Below are 18,493 nucleotides of genomic sequence, written 5' to 3'. Positions count from 1 at the left end.
TCCTCCCACTTTTGGGGGGTTCTTTATCATTATGTGGTCTGTTTCTGTCCTGTTTCTTTAGTTTTAAATCTGGCATGAATTACGTTACACTGAGAGATACCTTTAAAGTTATTCATTTAATCACCATTGATTAAATATGCCCATACAGGATCAGTTAGTCAAACTTACAGATATATGTACCTGCAGAGTCCCCTTTTCGATTACATGTAGGAGAAATTCTTAGGCTAATTACATGGGGTGTAAATTTGCTAGAGAGAAAAAGGAAGTGAGATTAGCTATTCCATCTGAGAGCCTACTCAGGAAGCTGCTGCAAAAAAGGGGGCAGAGGAGGCCTTTCCTATTTAGACTGGCATGACAAAAGTTAAAACTTAGTAAATGAAAATATGTACAAAGTCTTTAAAATGTAGTAGGATATTTGGTAATTAGGCGTAAGTAAGAATTCACTAGGACATAGAGATAAATAACATGAGTGATTTATAAATGCAAAAGAGAGCTAAGTTTAAATGGAATCTTGGAGAGGAATTATAGGTGAGAGAATTTTCCCAGAGTGCCTTGGGAGGCAGTTACCCAACTGTCTGGGCATTTTGGGACTGATCCTGTGGTGATAAGAAAGTCAAAAAGTGACAAAACCTGGGGAATTCTCGGTTACTTTGCTACAACAAAATTCATCTAGTGAACCATAACACTGAAGGAGATTGCTGGTAGAAAAATCATTGCCAGTCCATTCATTGCTATGAATTTGGAGAAGGCTGTGTTGAATCTGAGCTGTTGTTTCCAACTAGACTGCTAAGAAGAAAGACTAACTTACTCTTCTGTTGTAAATAAGTTAAATTTTAGTGTAGGATAAGATTAGTTTTTTGGGGAATTTAGATAAAGAGGTAGACAGAGCAGCTCCAACTTGCTGGAGACTGAAGATACCCTTGTGGGTCAGAGGGTTTTGGGATATTAGGTAAGATTTATTACCTTAGGGATTAATATATTCTTTTCCAATTATTTCACTTTCCTATTCCCGTTGCTTAGTTTTTATTATAATAAATATATTTTTATGTATTACTGCCTAAGCCGGAATTCTTAAGATTGCTACAGAGGAGCCATCTTGTTTCAACAGTCATAATCTCCAGTCTATCCATCAGGACAAACTATAGTGATACCACACTATTATCTAGTAAGGGGTAGTAACTCCTTACAACAAAAGAAGCTAATTAATTAGTTATTGGGTATAGCCAAACAATAAAATCTGTGGGAATTATTCTTCTTAAGAACTTCATACCCAAACACAAGTAATTTCTTACTGAGCCAAAGAATTTACTTTTCCATATAGAAATTAAAGGAAATGTTCCACTCCATTTCCAAACTGTTTATCTGAACTATCTGTTTCAATTCGTATTAGCAAAAGTTCCCTTGTTGCTTCTACTTTCAGTCTGACCGATTGGAGAAGAGAGGAAAACTTTGAATAATAAACATTTTAATATTGTGGCACTCACTGATCGTGGCGCTCAACCACCTGGCACTGTCCTAAGAGTACGTGCTAATTTAGCTTGTCATTACTATTCAGATGCATGTCATTTTGAATTATCTGAAGATACCTAACTTAAAGAGAGCAAAGCAGTTTATGAGACAGCCTATTGATCTTAACAGTCATGTGAGGAAAGAGTATTATAGTGAAAAAAAGAATTTTATTCCTGAAATTCATAAGACAGATGCCTTTCCTCAGAGTACACCAGAAGAAGTCAAATCACTAAAAATGTTTCACATTCTAGGAAAAGCAAAAACTCTGGAAGTTATTCTAGTGGAAGTGACAGGGTTTTTGAGGATATTCCAGAAATTCATATAAAAGAAGAAATTCAAGGACAAAGGTATCCATTCAAAAGGGCTACTAGCGATACAGCCCGACCCAGTTGAACTCAATCCAATCACAAGCCTCCAGAGGACAGGGAAGCTAACATTCCTCCCCTAGAGACTGTACCAAGAGATCTGACAAAGCTCCAAGAGGGGAGACTGACAGCCCCAAAACCAAAACAAAATGAGAGGAGCAAGAGCACAGCCAAATACAGGGAGCAAAGAAGGGGTAAACTCGAGCAAACAACAGAAAAAGAAGAAAGAAATTACAATAGACAGCTTCTGCACAGGTAATGAGCAAAGAGCAAATGAAACAGAGGGGGAGGGATCAGCAAAGGAAAAATCAGAAATCCCAGCGAATTGGATACAGGCTTTGGAAGAACTCAAAATGCAATTCAAAACACAATTAAGAGAGGCTGAAGACAATTGGGAAAAGAACTTAAAAACTAAGATAAGTCATCTGGAAACAGAAAATAGTTTCTTGAAAGCCAAAATCAACCAGCTGGAAAATGAGGCAAAGGAGATGAAAGATGAGGTAAAGCAGATGAAAGATGAGGTGAAGAAGATGAAAGATGACCTCCAAAGAAAATCTGACCAAAAGGAAAAGGACGACCAAAAAACTAAGGATGAAATCCAGTCTTTAAGAACCAGAATACAACAACTAGAATCATGTGACCTCACAAGGCAGCAGGACACTATAAAACAAAACCAAAAGAATGAAAAAATTGAGGAAAATATGAAGCATCTCATTCACAAAACAGAGGATTTAGAAAATCGTTCAAGGAGAGACAATTTAAGAATTATTAGCCTACCAGAAGACCATGACAAAAGAAAAAGGCTGGACATTATATTACAGGAAATTATTAAAGAAAACTGCCCCGAAATCCTTGAACAAGAGGGAAAAGTGGAGATTGATAGAAACCACAGATCACCTCCTGTACTTAATCCCCAACTGACAACACCCAGGAATGTTATAGCCAAATTCAAGAACTATCAGACCAAAGAAAAGATATTACAAGCTGCCAAGAAGAAGTCATTCAAATACCAAGGAACCACAGTGAGGATAACTCAGGATCTAGCTGCATCCACACTGAAAAAAAGAAAGGTATGGAATACGATATTCCGGAAAGCAAGGGAACTAGGTCTACAACCAAGAATCAACTACCCAGCAAAATTGCTTATATTCTTTCAGGGGAAAGTATGGTCATTCAACAAAATAGAAGAATTTCAAGAATTCGTAAAGAAAAGACCAGACCTGAACAGAAAATTTGATGTACAAGCACAGAACTCAAGAGAATCATCAAAAGGTAATTAAAAAAGAGGGGAAAAAAGAAAAACAAAAAAAAATTTTTTTAAGAGACTCAATAAGTTAAAATGATATGTATCCCTATAAGAAAAGAGGTCATTGGTAACTCTTAAAAACTGTTGTTATTACCTGGGCAGCAAAAAGAAGTATACTTAGAGGGAACAGCAACAAACTATAGGATGAAAGGACAAGGCATAAATAGGTATATAGATATATGCATGCAAAAATACATATGAATGAGTATGCATATATATATATATATATATATATATATAAAACTAGAGCTTAAAATAGATTAATATTAAAAGAAATGGGAGAAGAAACAAATGGGGTAAATTTATATTCATAGTGGGGGGGGGAAGAACATCAATACACTGGAAGGGTAAAGAGGTCAGAGACAGGAAATACTCAACTTTTACGTGCTTTGAAAGTGACTCAAAGAGGGAAAAACAATCCAATCCATTGGGGGCAGAGAATAGATTTGCACCCTATAGGGGAGTAGAAGGGTAACAAATGGTCTGGTGGGGAGGGAAGCAGTACAAGAGAGGGAGGGAGCAGGGGGTTAATTTTAGAAAGACTACAGGGAAAATAAGGGGGGGATAAATAGGGAGGGGGGTAGAAAGGGAAGTAAAATAAGGGTGGGAACAAGGGGGACTGTTCAAAAGCAAACATTGGTGTAGAAGGAAATAGTGAAAGAAGAAAAGGCAGGAAAAGGAGATAAAAACTGCTGGGAAAATTGGAAGACAGTGTGGGAGAGATTAGGTTTGGATCAACACCTCACACCCTACACTAAGATAAATTCAGAATGGGTGAATGGCTTGAATATAAAGAAGGAAACTATAAGTAAATTAGGTGAACACAGAATAGTATACATGTCAGACCTTGGGAAGGGAAAGATTTTAAAACCAAGCAAGACTTAGAAAGAGTCACAAAATGTAAAATAAATAATTTTGACTACATCAAATTAAAAAGTTTTTGTACAAACAAAACCAATGTAACTAAAATCAGAAGGGTAGCAACAAATTGGGAAACAATCTTCATAAAAACCTCTGACAAAGGTTTAATTACTCAAATTTACAAAGAGCTAAATCAATTGTACAAAAAACCAAGCCATTCTCCAATTGATAAATGGGCAAGGGACATGGATAGGCAGTTTTCAGATAAAGAAATCAAAACTATTAATAAGCACATGAAAAAGTGTTCTACATCTCTTATAATCAGAGAGATGCAAATCAAAACAACTTCTGAGGTATCACCTCACACCTAGCAGATTGGCTAACATGACAGCAAAGGAAAGTAATGAATGCTGGAGGGGATGTGGCAAAGTAGGGACACTAATTCATTGCTGGTGAAGTTGTGAATTGATCCAACCATTCTGGAGGGCAATTTGGAACTATGCCCAAAGGGCGATAAAAGACTGTCTGCCCTTTGATCCAGCCATAGCACTATTGGGCTTGTACCCCAAAGAGATAATAAGGAAAAAGACTTGTACAAGAATATTCATAGCTGCACTCTTTGTGGTGGCCAAAAATTGGAAAATGAGGGGATGCCCTTCAACTGGGGAATGGCTGAACAAATTGTGGTATATGTTGGTGATGGAATACTATTGTGCTAAAAGGAATAATAAAGTGGAGGAATTCCATGGAGACTGGAACAACCTCCAGGAAGTGATGCAGAGCGAAAGGAGCAGAACCAGGAAAACATTGTACACAGAGACTGATACACTGTGGTACAATCGAAGGTAATGGACTTCTCCATTAGTGGCAATGCAATGACCCTGAACAATCTGTAGGGATCTAAAAAACACTATCCACAAGCAGAAGATAAACTGTGGGAGTAAAAACACCGATGAAAAGCAACTGCTTGACTACAGGGGTGGAGGGGACATGTCTGAGGAGAGACTCTAAATGAACACTCTAATGCAAATACCAACAACATGGAAATGGGTTTGAATCAAGAACACATGTGATACTCAGTGGAATCGTGCATGGGCTATAGGAGGTGAGAGGGTGGGGAGGGAAGAAAAGAAAATTATCTTTGTTTCCAATGAATAATGTTTGGAAATGACCAAATAAAAATTTTTTAAACAGTGAAAAAATAAATAAAAAATAAAAAAATAATAATAATTTTAAAAAAGGGCTAATAGCATTTGGCATCTTAATCCAGCATATAATCTGGTATTTTTCTTGATCCTAATATCACTTTTGCTTTTGGTGAAGTTATATTGTCGGACTAAAAGAGATTTCTTTGAGATTGGAGCTTTAGAACTTAGAAGATATTGGGATCCTCCCAGTTTGGTTAATACCAAAACCTCCCTCTTTAATTCATCACTACTGCTTCCCTAAGTATACAGGAGGTTTACCTTGTCTCCCAGGTATTAAACAAAAGCATTCACATTTAGCAACTGTCAATAATACTAGAGTGGAAAAGTCAATGAATCATAAACAATCATGTAATTTCAAGAGTCACATGAGTTACAGTGTGCATCAGGCTGGACTCAAAGGAGAACATGGATGTTGGCAATGTCAGAAAATTCACAGACATTGTCCAGAAAGACGGGCCACTGTTCCTGTAACTATATAAGACATGATGTCCCACCTTGTAGCTTCAGAATTACAGCATTGTGGCCTTTTTGCGCCATTCATTTTTGCAGCCTGCATCCTCATTCTGCATCCACAGAACTCATAATATAATGCAATGGAATTACTTAGGGCCTATGAATATTCTCTCTTTAATTACTGTTTAAATACAAACTCAAGACTCTTAATTAGGCTCAAGTCAACTCTAAGGCAGGAATACCTCATCTGACAGTGAAAAAGCCACTGCTTAATTTAAAAAAAAAATTTGTATTTTAAGGAACAAGATTGATCATATTATTGATTTAACAACTACTATTGACTGTGGTATGACATTTAATATCCTACCCAAAAACACCTGCGTTCTCTTATATGTACTTTCACTAAAATCTACTTTGTCACTGCAACCTACCGCCTTTAATGGGGCTTTTTCAATGACTCCCAATCTTAGTTGAGGCCAGTTTTATATTTGTGCAGGAGTTGCTTTTTCATCTCTTCCTGCTGGATGGGATAGTGAATGTGTTATTGCTCATTTAATCCCACCCATAACTGTGAGAAACCACTCCAGAGGTCTTGTTTCTGTGTCCTCCACTAGAAATAAGGGAAGCAACAATCCAATAGCTGAGTTAAGTTTCTTTCTGAATCCGTAACAGCACTAATTTGGTTCGGGGGGAAAACTTACCATACATTATTTATATGTCTAGGCTAACCACTTTTGAAAACCAGCTGGTTCTACAGTATCTTCCAGATGTAAACAAGACTTTGTTTCAAGATTCCATCAAGGTTTTGGACTAAATGCATATCCCTATTACTTGACTCTCTGTGAGTATTCAATTGCAGTCTATTTCATTTGAGCCCTTTTTTTCTTTTCTTTTCTTTTCTTTTTTTTTCTTTTCCTTTCTTTTCTATTACTTAGACACTAATAATGTTCTTTTATTTCAGCCCAGTCCAGTCATAAACATTATTGACTTCTAAGGAATTGAGACTTTTCCCCTTTCAATGATCTTATAGCAATTAATGATGCACCTGTGATCCCAGATGAACCTGATTCCAACTCTTCATGACTAGAAGACCTTGTATGGGAAATACAAACAAGAGGAGACAAGCCATACCATGTCTCAGGGTAGCTGAACCGCTGGGATACCATCTTGGAGTCACATGTTGCCCAGTTTGTGCAAAAGTTTGCCAAAGACACTATTCAGATTTGTATCAAGATCATCTTCTCTAAAGGAAGTGTTGTTTGACCACTGTGATGGGACCTCCAGATTATTCAGTCTACTTATGTTGTTTCTGCGTCAATGAGTACACTGTTCTTTACTAAGCATGCATTGTACTCATATAATTGTAATCAATTCCCTATAAGCTGTACCTATGCCTCAGTCTTATGAATAACCATATAGGTGCATCTCAGTAGGGGAAGGCCCTCTCTGGATTTGCATTGAGCCTCAGAGGACTGCTCTCTAGGAAAAATATTGTAAACTTCTTTCATTGCCCATAGATTGAAATGATCCTCAAGAAAATAGAGGCATTTCCTTTAGGATCAGAGGAGGAACTATGGAGAATGAGAATCCCAGTCCCCTGACTCTTTAAAAAAGAACCCCGTTATCACAATTAGTATGTAACCAAAGGAAGTGATTAATCTGGGACAATACTGAATAGGGATTAACAGAATTATAGGAATATTAAAAGAAACCCAGTAATTATATTTTATAAAGGAAGTCTAAACTATGCAGCAAATCTAGTTACTTCCTTTATAAGTTAGCATTTGTGTTAGGGTGTGACTCATGAAATGAGCTAAAAACTTATCAATCACATAAGGCATGTGAAGAGTGGCTGGAGCTCTGGAAGTGTGCTGACCCCTTGACCAAGGGACATTGTTAGTATATCAGACTGAAAACCATCCTAACTAACCAGGACTCAATAAGAACCTGAGATACCTCCTCAAGAAGGTAGCACTGAATCATTTCTAGACAATGGACCTCCTGCCCATTAAGACCTTGGATTGGTGGTTGACTTTTGGGGTGGGATCTTGAACGATGTAATTCTAGGATATAAAAAGGAGAAAACTTCCACTTAGTTGTCTTAGGTCAGGACAAAAACCTAATGACTCAGCTTTGCTGCAAGACCACTGTCTCTCAATAAACCCATTACTGGCTTGGAGCTTTGCCTCTTTGTTTATTTGCAGATTGGCTGAAAACATTTGTCACAATTTGTTCAGGCTTTCCCGAATATATGGGCACCATCTTTGTTTCCAGAGTTTTGCAACAACAAAAAACAACAGCTGCCATTTTCAGTTCTGTAAGAGGAACTTTTGTCTCTTTCTAGGATCCCTTTAATCATAGGTCTAGTGTATCTCCTGGGGTCAAAGCCATACACTGGGGTGAGGTTAGGAGTAGAGGTCCAAAAGGTTTTCTATAATGCCACTGAATGCTTTTGAGAATTTTTGTATCAAGACTCTTTCTTATATACATGTTTGCTTTCTAATCCATTTGGCTACTCTCCTCTCTTTTTACCAAGTGTGAACTTGGAAATTACTCCATCCTACTCAGACAGTGCCTTAGGGGAAGATAAAGTTGTAAACTCCTGATTGAACAATGAAAAGTCCCCAACTCATACCTTATAGTAAAGCTAGAACCTTAAGCTAGGTCTGTTTTTATGTCTAATACAAAAAGGTGTTAAGTACCTGTAAAGGTTAAATTACAAAAGGCAAGATTAACAAAGAGGTGTGAAGTACTCAGAAGATTTAATCTAACCAGAGGAGGTGAAAACCAAAGAAGGTGAAAACTAAGAATGGGCAGTCCTGGAAAAAAGCATCTACTGTGATTGGTAGATGTGAAAATTTAGGGGAGGTGACATAAGAGAAGAAACTCTTTAAAAGGAGGCGAAGGAACAGTTCAGGGACAATTGAATTCAGTTTGGAGAGTAATTTCATTTTGGAGTGGAAGAACCCAGGTTGGAGAAGGTCTTGTGTTGAGTGATAAAGACTGACTCGCTCTCCCTTAGGCTCAGGCCTAGGCCATTTTGGCCTAGGCCTTTTTCTACTGCTTGGCTCAGCCTGAGCCAGAGCAGTTTAAATTCACTCTCTCACTCTCTCTCTCTCTCACTCCCCTTCCCTTAATTCCTTCTTTCTTTATTAATTTAAAATTTCCATAAATCCCAGCTGAATTGGGTATTTTCATATTTGAGAATTTCCCATGGCGACCACTTATTTTAGATTTTAAGTCAAAACACTAAAAATTATCCTTACAGTTTTGACATTTACACAAGAGACTCGTCCCATGTACACTTTGTTAAGAGAATTATGTTTTCTCATCTTTTTTCAATCCTCAGAAAGAAAAACTAGTCTCTCATCCATTTACCTCCCCTGTTTGCAGCTTCCAACTTTTTCCAGCAAAAGGGAGCTAGGGGGCACAACAGATGGAACATTAGGCCTAGGGGTCAGGAACACCCAAGTTTATCCAATCTCTAGACACTTCCTACCTGCATGATACTCAGCAAGTCACAGGACCTTTGTTTGATTTAATGTCCTTATTTCTAAAAGGGGGATAATAAAATCACCAACTCTCAGGGTTGTTGTGAGGATTAAGTGAGAACCTATTTGTAAATCACTTGGCACTTGGCAGGAGATATATATGTCTTATTGTTGCGATTTGACTATTTTTCTCACCATCTCTATTCTCCTTCTCCAACCATTTATTCTTCTTCTCTGTCCTATTCATCTATTTCCCTCTTGAACATAATATATTTCCATACCAAGACACTCTTTTCCCTCATCAGCTAAGAGGGAGGTTCATGACCTGCCATTTCTTCTCAAAACATCTCCATGGTTGTCTATTAAGACACTCAGCACTTGGACTGCAGGGACTTATCTGTTCCCTTCCTAAGTATCAATCACTCATCATCATCCACCCATATTCAATGTAATGTAAAGTCCTGTGATTCTCCTTTGGTATCATCTCTCACTTCCTTGTCTCTCCCAACATTGCCACTTTCTGGGATCAGGCCTAAATCACCTCACACCTTAGGTGTTCCAAGGTCCTCCTTCATGATATGACTGCCTCCGGTCTCTGCCCAGGCCACCCAATCTTGCACCCAGGTGCCACATTCCTCTTCCTAAAATTCACTTCTGTTCATGTCACTGCCTCCTCAAGAAATTCCCTGGGCTCCCTCTCACCAGCATCAAATAGAAAACCCTGCCTGGCTGTTAAAGTCCTTCATCCTCTGCCCATCTCCTTCCTTCCCAGTCATCCCTCACCTCACTTCCCTTCACATATGCAATGATCTGTGGTGCAGGCCTCTTTTTGTTCCTTCACCAGGATACTTCATCCCCTGGATCCCTGGGGTTTTCTGGCTTTCCCTCAGCCTGACAAAGCTCACCTGGCTTCCCTGGAGTCCCACCTCCAACCCTTAATTCCACTGTAAATCTCTCCAATCCTCCTTAGCCCTGGGGCCCTCCCTTTCTAGATTAGCTCCAATGGATCCTGGTTTGGGTGGATTGTACATAGCTGTTTGCATGTTGTCTTCCTTACTGGAGGAGCAGGGCTTGTCTCTTGCCTTTCTCTGTATTTCTGCTGCTTGCCACAGGGTCTAGCACATAGTTCCATAAATGCTTGCTGGCTCAAATAAACCTAGGAAAGAGCTCATATTGGAAAGCCTCAGGCCTTTGTGGATCCTTTTAGGAGAGCCCCATGCCCCAAAGTTCCCAACAAGGACTTCTTAAGGCAATAGCATAGCTTCATCACTGGAAGGGAACTGAAAGACCATGGAGTGTGACACCTTCTCTACGATATCACTGAGGAAGAAACTGAAGCTCAGAAGTTCAGTGACTTTCCTAGGATCCCACTGCTGAAATGTGTCTGAAAAGAAACTCCAAGTCAGGTCTACCTGCCTCCGAGTCTAGCACTCTCTTCACAATAATACCCAGATGTCCCTTGGGATAACAGTCCTCAGGCACCTGCTTCCATCTCACTCACCTGGGCAGGAGCTCCTTAGGCCTTTTTGCTCTAGCAGCCTGGCTGCTTCCTCTTGCTGAAAACTGGAGATCAAATGTTCTCTAGGAACTGGAAGCCCTGGGCATACAGAAGAAGGAAGTGATGAGGACAGAGAGGAAGATAATTTAGTCCTCACTAGGGAAAAGGGACATGCAAGCAAGGCCTACAGGATGGTTTCCAGGAAACCTCAAGGATGCTTTCCATGGTATTCACTGTTGGGAAATTTGGAAGGGGGCAGAGATCATACAGCCCATTTGGAATCAGGAAATTCCACACTTATTTACCTCTGTCACAGAAGGATAGACATAATCCACAGCTTCCATTATCTAGAAATTAAAGGCAGCTGGTAGTACAAGGGGAAGAGGTCTAATCCAGGAGTCAGAAAGACAAGTTTTCTTTTTTGTTTGTTTTTTTTAAACCCTTACCTTCTGTCTTAGAATCAATACCGTGTATTTGGTTCCAAGGCAGAAGAGCATTAAGGGCTAGGCAATGGGAGTTAAGTGACTTGCCCAGGGTCACACATCCAGAAAGTGTCCGGGGCCAGATTTGAACCTAGGACCTCCTGTCTCTAGGCCTAGCTGTCAATCCACTAAGCCATCCAGCTGACTCCAGAAAGAGAAGTTCTAACCAGCCTTGGAAACATGGAAACTGGATGCCCCTGGGCAAGTTATTTAATTTCTGTTTGCCTCAGTTCCCTCAACTATAAAATGGCAATAATAGTACCAAATGTGTTGTGAGATCACATGATAAAATCTTTCACCTAGTTGAGGACACAGAGCAGGTATATATGGATGTTTATTCCCTCCCCTTCTTTTCCTATCATCTAGGCTAGAATTTGAGGGAAGAATGAAGGAAGAATAAGGATAAATTTTCTAGACTAGACAAGATTAGGGACTGTGAAGTACCATTTTATACATCTTAACAAGAAGTCCTTTCTAAAGACTAGACGAATTTCAAAGGGGAAGGGGCAAGACTCCCTTCAATACTCATCTGCTGGGAAAAACTACATGAATATTAACAGATTTTGTAGACAAAATATATATCCAGACTAGATGACCTCTGAGATAGCTCCAAGCCTGGGAATCTATAACAATGATTTAAGTTTTAACCTGAAGCTACCCAAAAAAGAAAAGAGACAATTCCAGGAGCAACAAAACAAAGTCCCAGCTTCCCATCACATAATTCAAAGACCTTTTTTATGAAAACCAAGAAGCAAGAGGACCCTGTGAAGAGAGCAGTACTTTTATTTTTTTTTAATAATTGATAAAAGTTTTAAATCCTGCACATTAGGCAGGGAATGAAGACATTCCTTTGTTTGCAAATTGAGTTATGAGAGGAAATGGTCCTTACCCACAGAGAGTAGATTCTGCACATTCTCCAGCATGACCACCCTGTACAGCTCTTTCTGAGAATAGCTCAACAGGCGCCACTCCTCCTGGGTGAAGTCCACAGCCACATCCTTGAATGTTAATGACCCCTAAAGCGGCAAAAGTCACAAAACTTAGAGCTGAGACTTCAGAATTCAATTCATCTAGTCTAACACTCAGCTCTTAGGAGGAAACTGAAGGACACAAAGGATTTGTCCTAGTCTCAGAACTTCAAAGAGCATCAGAACCAGTCATCCAGAGCCCAATGAGAAAAAAGCATTTTGTATCTGAAGTGAGAATCATGTTGGAATGATAAAAATTAGAGAAATATCTTACTCTGAAATGCTTCTCCCTATGGAGTCAGGGTCTCTATGTGAGGTATGAGAATCTGGGGAGAAAGAGAGAAGGTGCTCTGAAATTCCTCCTCATCAGAAGTGTCACAATTGATAGGGTAGGAACATTTTATGAAGAGTTTGTGGGAAGGTGACAAATACTGTATAATCTGGGGAAAAAATATTGCCAGTAATTAATGAGGCAAGAACAAAGAAAAAAGGAATTATCCTGAAATTTCCTGAAAACTTGAAATACAACAGTATCTAGATGAAAGCATAAAGAGGATTTGTAAGAGATATATGGGATCACTGTATCCAGTCAAGTGAAGAAGGGCTATCTAATATTATATTGACAGCACTGGGTAACACTTGATATGATGTCATAGCCAAAAGACCTTGAGACTTTGCTATGTAATTAATTTCATTTGTTAATGGAATATATCCAATCATTTTCATATTTAGGTACGTAGAAAGACAAGTAAGAATGATGGGAAAGGATAAATTATTTTATTATTATTTAATTAACTGGAATTGGGGATTGAGCTAATTCATATGAAAGACAATGACAGTACAACAACTGAAATTCTCTGGAGGCACTATTTCTTCATTTTTATGGACTGGTCAAGAGATTCTAATTTGGTCAGTTGGCTTTCTCCATAATCTAAAAGGAACAGACGGTTTCTTCCTTTAGCACAGGTCTATCCCTCATGAGCTCACCACTCAGTCTCACCCTGTGGACATCCCAAGAAATCTCAAATTCATAAAAACTAAAGAGGAAGGGGACTTAGAAGACCTCAACTCCTCCCTTTTTACTTCATCACAAGAGAAGCAGGTCCTTGTCCATACTAGGAAGGTGTCATGACGTCCAAGCTTTCCCCAGTCTTGTGGTTGGCCTAGCACACACTCAAAATGGGTCAAGGTTCCCTATGACCTTCAGTCCTGCCCTTAATTTTTTATCATAACAAAAGAAAGAGGGTTCCAAACTAGTTTCATGGTAGTGGTGGTGGGGGTAGCAGGGGTGATTGGGAATTTTGATCTTTTGGGGAAGGAGGAAGCTAAAGGGAAAATTATTTCACAAAGATAGCAATTCAATATTAATTTTTGACAAGTTTATTTATGAAAAACAAATTACCTAAATATGCCCCGGAACTGTAGAATCCAGGGGATTAAGGGGTCAAGGAAATGAGTTAAGAAACAGATTAAGAGGTAACTGACAAGGCAGTGGCCAGATCTGACAATACCATGCAGGGCTTTTCTACTTTTTAAACCTGTTCTATGGAAAGCACATAGTATACTTAGTATTGGATGCTCTTCCATTTCAGTTTCTTCCATTTCTAGCAGAATGATGGGGTTCACTTCTCTAAAGATTCTATTATTTTGGAGCAATTCTCTTTCATGTAGAGAAAAACTTCTTTTCACTTGTTCATCATTTTGATTTCTTACTTAAAACATATGATTTCTCTTCTTTTTGTAAGCTGTATTTCATCTTTAGCTTCCTTTATTTTGTGAAGATTGGATTTGGCTCTCCCCTGATTGTAACAATGAAGGTACTTAGCTCTTTCCTGATTGTAAAGATTTAAATTGTAATTCATGTCTATTTTTAGATTTTAATCCCCAAAAGTGTAAACACCCTACTTAAAAGTTAAGTATGGAGACCTGCCTATTTTTAGATTCAATCACAAAAAGTGCAAACATAACTAAAGTTGAATGGCAAGATCGGCCCCTATTAGATTTAATCACCAAAGGTATAAAAATCCCATTTAATCGTTTAGTGGGAGGTCTGTGACCCATGTATGAAATAGTGGGTAACAAATCAGAAACTGCCTTCTGATCAGTCCTAGAGTAGAGCGTCAACTATGATTGGTAGACATGGAATTTGGGGAAGGCACAGGAAGTGATGCAAGAGAAAATACCTTTAAAAGGGACTGTCACTTCCTGTCAGGGGGAGCTCTTCATTTTTGGAAGTGGTGATGGGAGTCTTGGAGTGGAACTTCCTGGGAGAATTCAATTCTTCATGCTTTTGAGCAGAGGCTGGTAAAGAGGGGCAGAAGGATCTGCTGACTGGACTGACACGTGGTGAGTGAAAAAACTGGATCTTTCCTGAAGAGACCAGCCTCAGGAGAGACTTCCCCAGGTCCTCGGCTTTGCCAAGGCCAGCTAAGGACCAACTCTCCTGGTCCTGGTTTTGAGTCAGGGGCCAGGAGTAAATTAGTGTTTAGGCTAGATATCTTACCTTATCCTTGCTCTGATTTCATGCTTCACTCTTTCTACATTTTGTAATGACATTGTAAATAAAAATCTCTTTGGAATTAATTAAATTCCTGGCAACCAAACTCTTAAGTAATCAAGTCCAACCCTTTAAAAATTAGTCCCCCTTTCCCCCTTACAATTTCTATTATTGAACAATGGAAGAATTTAATCTTTTTTAATTTTTTCGATTCTTAGGAATTCACAAGATTTCCCTTTTCATTGTGGTCTCCCAAGTTCTGATTCTTCATTGCCCTGGATTTTTTCATTGTTTGAGCAATCACTATGGGAAGGCCCTTTTTTCAATTGATAATTCATCTATTTAATTCCCAAGGTATTACCAGCAGAAATTTCTTTCAAACCTCTTTCCTTCACCATCTTCCAACATATATACCCATTTCACCACTGTGGAATGAAGTCATGAAATCCAAACTTCTATTTAAGGAGTGACTTCAGCTCATACATCTCCCCATCTCTCTTCTGGCTTCTCTTCTTTGGGACTTCTGATTGCCTTCTCCACCATGGAATTTGTATGGTACCAATACCCATGTCCTGAGTGGACAGGCTATTGTTTTGACTGTTGAGCAAGATGGCTTCTCAAAAGAGTTTAAAAGAATTCCGGCTCAGGCCAGTTTTACAAAAATATATTTGTTGTAATTAAAAATTTAGTAAAAAGGGGAAAGGAAAAGGAAACAGGTAAGAATAATATTTACCCTAAATTTAAATTTTTCTAACTTTAACCAAACCCCAAATTCCTGGCTTGCAAGAGCCTGTTTCTCCTTGACGAAAATCAAGGCTAACTTATCTACCTATCTATTAACCCAATTCTATCTTTCTATCCTAAAACAAAAAATATATAATTTATCACAATGAGAAAGATTGGATTTCTTCCCTGTTGTTTAGATGGAAAAAAACCAGCTAGTCAGAATTTTTACAGCTTTCCTGTCTTCTGCCACCACTGTAAAAACCATGGTATTGCACCACAATTTCCCTCCTTACTTGGATATTTCTCAAGTAGAAAATTCACCAGATCATCTCCAACTTTCCAACTTTCCATGTAAACCATTGGACCATCTTCCTTGAATCAGGACAGATCAAGAGTGGGTTTGTTGATCTAACTGTCCTTCCCAAGAACCTCTGAGAAATTCTTTTCTCCCATGATCCTCTTTGAAAATTATATTTTGGCTTACAGAAATCCAGCTTTCTCAAATTTCTATATTTATCTATTGCAATCCACCCTATTTCCTAATTAACTACTAATTAACAAATATCCGATTACAATCTCTAGCCTCCAGGTATTGTCTGTGGTTTAACAAAATGGCTGGAGTTCTCTGACTCCTCATTTTGGCTTCCTAGATCCCTTCAAATCTCAAAATCCCCACTTCTACAGGAAGCTTTTCCCAGATCCTCTTCATTCTAATTGTCATTATAGTCTACTGACCTTTCTATTGAGTCTTGGTACATATCTGTGGGCTTCTTGTCTCTCCCATTAGATTGTAAGATGCACTGTCATTTGCATCTCTTTGCATCCCTACCACTAAGCACAGAGCTTAGCACATAGTAGGCATTTAATAAATGTTTCTTGAATAAGTGCATGTACTCTGTCTCAAACTCCCTTCAAGTGATCTTCCAGGGGCTCCTTTCTTCTATTCTCTAAGTAAGTGGGAGCCCTTGTCTTTGCAAAGGCTGATCCACCTCATTCTGCCTTCTCCATTAGTCCTCATCCTCAATCATGGTCACCAACTTGTCTCCAATATTCCACCTTTCTCTAGTAGTTGGTTCTCCTGACTTTGAATATTCCTGTCTCCCCTATCTTTAAGGAAACCTTTCCTAAAACTCTTACCACTCCCTGAACTACCAGTCAAGCTCACCTCTTTCTCTTAACCAAACTCCTTGGAAAAAATGGTTGAACTCTTTTCTTCCCTCTCACTCCTTGACCCCCCTACAAATTGGTTTTCTTTCTCCTTCTACTGAAAGTGCTCTCTCTAAGAGTTCTCACTGACCTCATTGCCAAACCTCATAGTCTTTTCTCAGTCCTCATGCTAACTGGACTATCTGCTCTGTTCAACACTGCTGACCACCCTCTCCCCAAGATCCTAACTCTGCTGGAGGTTTTCTCACCTGCTTTACCTCCTACATGTCTGACTACACATTTTCAGTCTCCTTTGATGATCCATCAATTACAACATGACCCCAAGCTCTGCCTATTTCCCAAGGCTCTGTCCTGCACACTCTATTCTCCTCCTACACTCCTCTGGGATTGATTTAATTATCATCTCTGCAGATCATTGTTAGACCTCTACCATTAGCCTCAGGTCAGAGAAGCACCCACAGGACTCCATCACTTCAGCCAGCATCTGTGCACATCTGAACTTCTTTGTGGCTGTGGGAAATCAGGAAACCAAGAAGGAAAATGAAGGGACAGAGCCAACCAAGACTCGAGGATGTTTTCCATATCTTTATTGTAAGGTAAAACATTCTCCTTCCAGCTTTAAAAGTTCAAATGGAAAGTTAGGTAAAGAGGATTAGGCCAGGCAGAGCCTGAACTGAGAAAAAGTTAAATTCAACTCCAGACTCAGAAAGCCCTTAGTTGTGTGATCTTAGACAAGCAACTTAATCTCTTTGCTTCAATTTCCTTAACTGAAAAAGGAGGATAAGAAGAGCTCCTTGGTTTATTCTGAGGATCAAATGAGATTCTATTTGTAAAGTCTTTAGCATCCAGCAAACACTCTATCAATTATACTCATCTCTTCCATCACACCCTTCTAATTTGTTGCCCTGCCTGTCTAGCAAATAGGAGGGGAATAAAAGGACAATTTCTGCTTTGGTGGCAACACTGTGAAGAAAAACCCAAGTCTAGCAAGATGAAGTTTCCTTGGCTCTGTTAGATTCCTCCTTGGATGAGGTTGGTAAGATCTGGGGTTGGATTGCACTCACCTGGGGTAGGGGTCTCTGGGTCCTAGAGGCCATTTCCACTGGCTCCAGGGTCAGTCCTTGGACCAAACTCTGGTCCCCTTCAGAGAGAAGAATCATCAAGGTGAAGAAACTTCCTTTTTGCATGCCTATAGGGAATTACAGAGGGTGCAGTCTCAGAGGGCCTACAAAGGTCCTGGCTCTCCCTACAGGTGAAAGACTCCAGCTAGCAGCAGGGAGGCCCAGGCTTGGAAATGAAGTTGGTTTGATCCTCTCTAACTCCATCTTGGCCTCTCTCCCATCTTCCTACAGAGAGCTAAAAGGCAGAAGGATCTTGAAATCCCAGAATGTATGAGAACAAATGGAGCCTCAATGACCCCTGATTCAGATCTTAATCTGATACTATGGGTGAAATATGAGGGTTGAGGATGGCACTCCAGGTCTTTTGGAAGGTGACGAGTCTGGGCAAGTAGCAGGAGCAGGGAGAAAGCCAAGGAGTCAGCCCTGGGAGGGAGGCTTGTTCCTGGCATAACTGGCAGACACTGGCCAAGAGGTCAGATAGGAAGATGATGCCCAAAGGAATGGGCAGCCAGCAGAAGTAGGGTACAGGGAGGGGGGTCTTCCCTCAGATTTACCTGACACTCTGCCTATGCAAAGCTGGCTTCCAGAAGCCAGAGGGAATTCAGGCCCAAGGGAAGAAGCAATAATACCTAGGACTAGAACCTGAGTGTCCTAACTATCTTTTGTCCAGCCTTCCAAAAAGGAGGAATAACATGACCTCTGGAATGGTTCTTCTTCCCCTTTAGCCTCATCCCAGGTCTCAAAACTCCACCCCAGAGCTATTATCCCACCTGGGCCTCATCCATCAGACCAGTCATCTCTGAGAGTTCCTCTCTCCCATCCTCCAGTATCTCTTTCCTTC

General features: G+C 39.6%; 1 long non-coding RNA gene and 1 pseudogene across 1 annotated transcript; one reads left to right on the top strand and one right to left on the bottom strand.

Annotated features, from left to right (window-relative positions):
- The window catches only part of LOC103105110 (zinc finger protein 420-like), a 54,421-nt pseudogene that overhangs the window by 25,230 nt on the left and 10,698 nt on the right, over positions 1-18,493 (bottom strand).
- On the top strand, positions 3,471-7,881 carry LOC107649083 (uncharacterized). Its single transcript, XR_001622495.2, has 2 exons — positions 3,471-6,543; positions 6,664-7,881. It is a non-coding gene; the product is annotated as an uncharacterized LOC107649083 (long non-coding RNA).

Source organism: Monodelphis domestica, chromosome 4, assembly GCF_027887165.1.
Source record: "Monodelphis domestica isolate mMonDom1 chromosome 4, mMonDom1.pri, whole genome shotgun sequence".
NCBI classification, from domain to species: domain Eukaryota; kingdom Metazoa; phylum Chordata; class Mammalia; order Didelphimorphia; family Didelphidae; genus Monodelphis; species Monodelphis domestica.
This window is presented reverse-complemented; position numbering and strand designations above follow the sequence as displayed.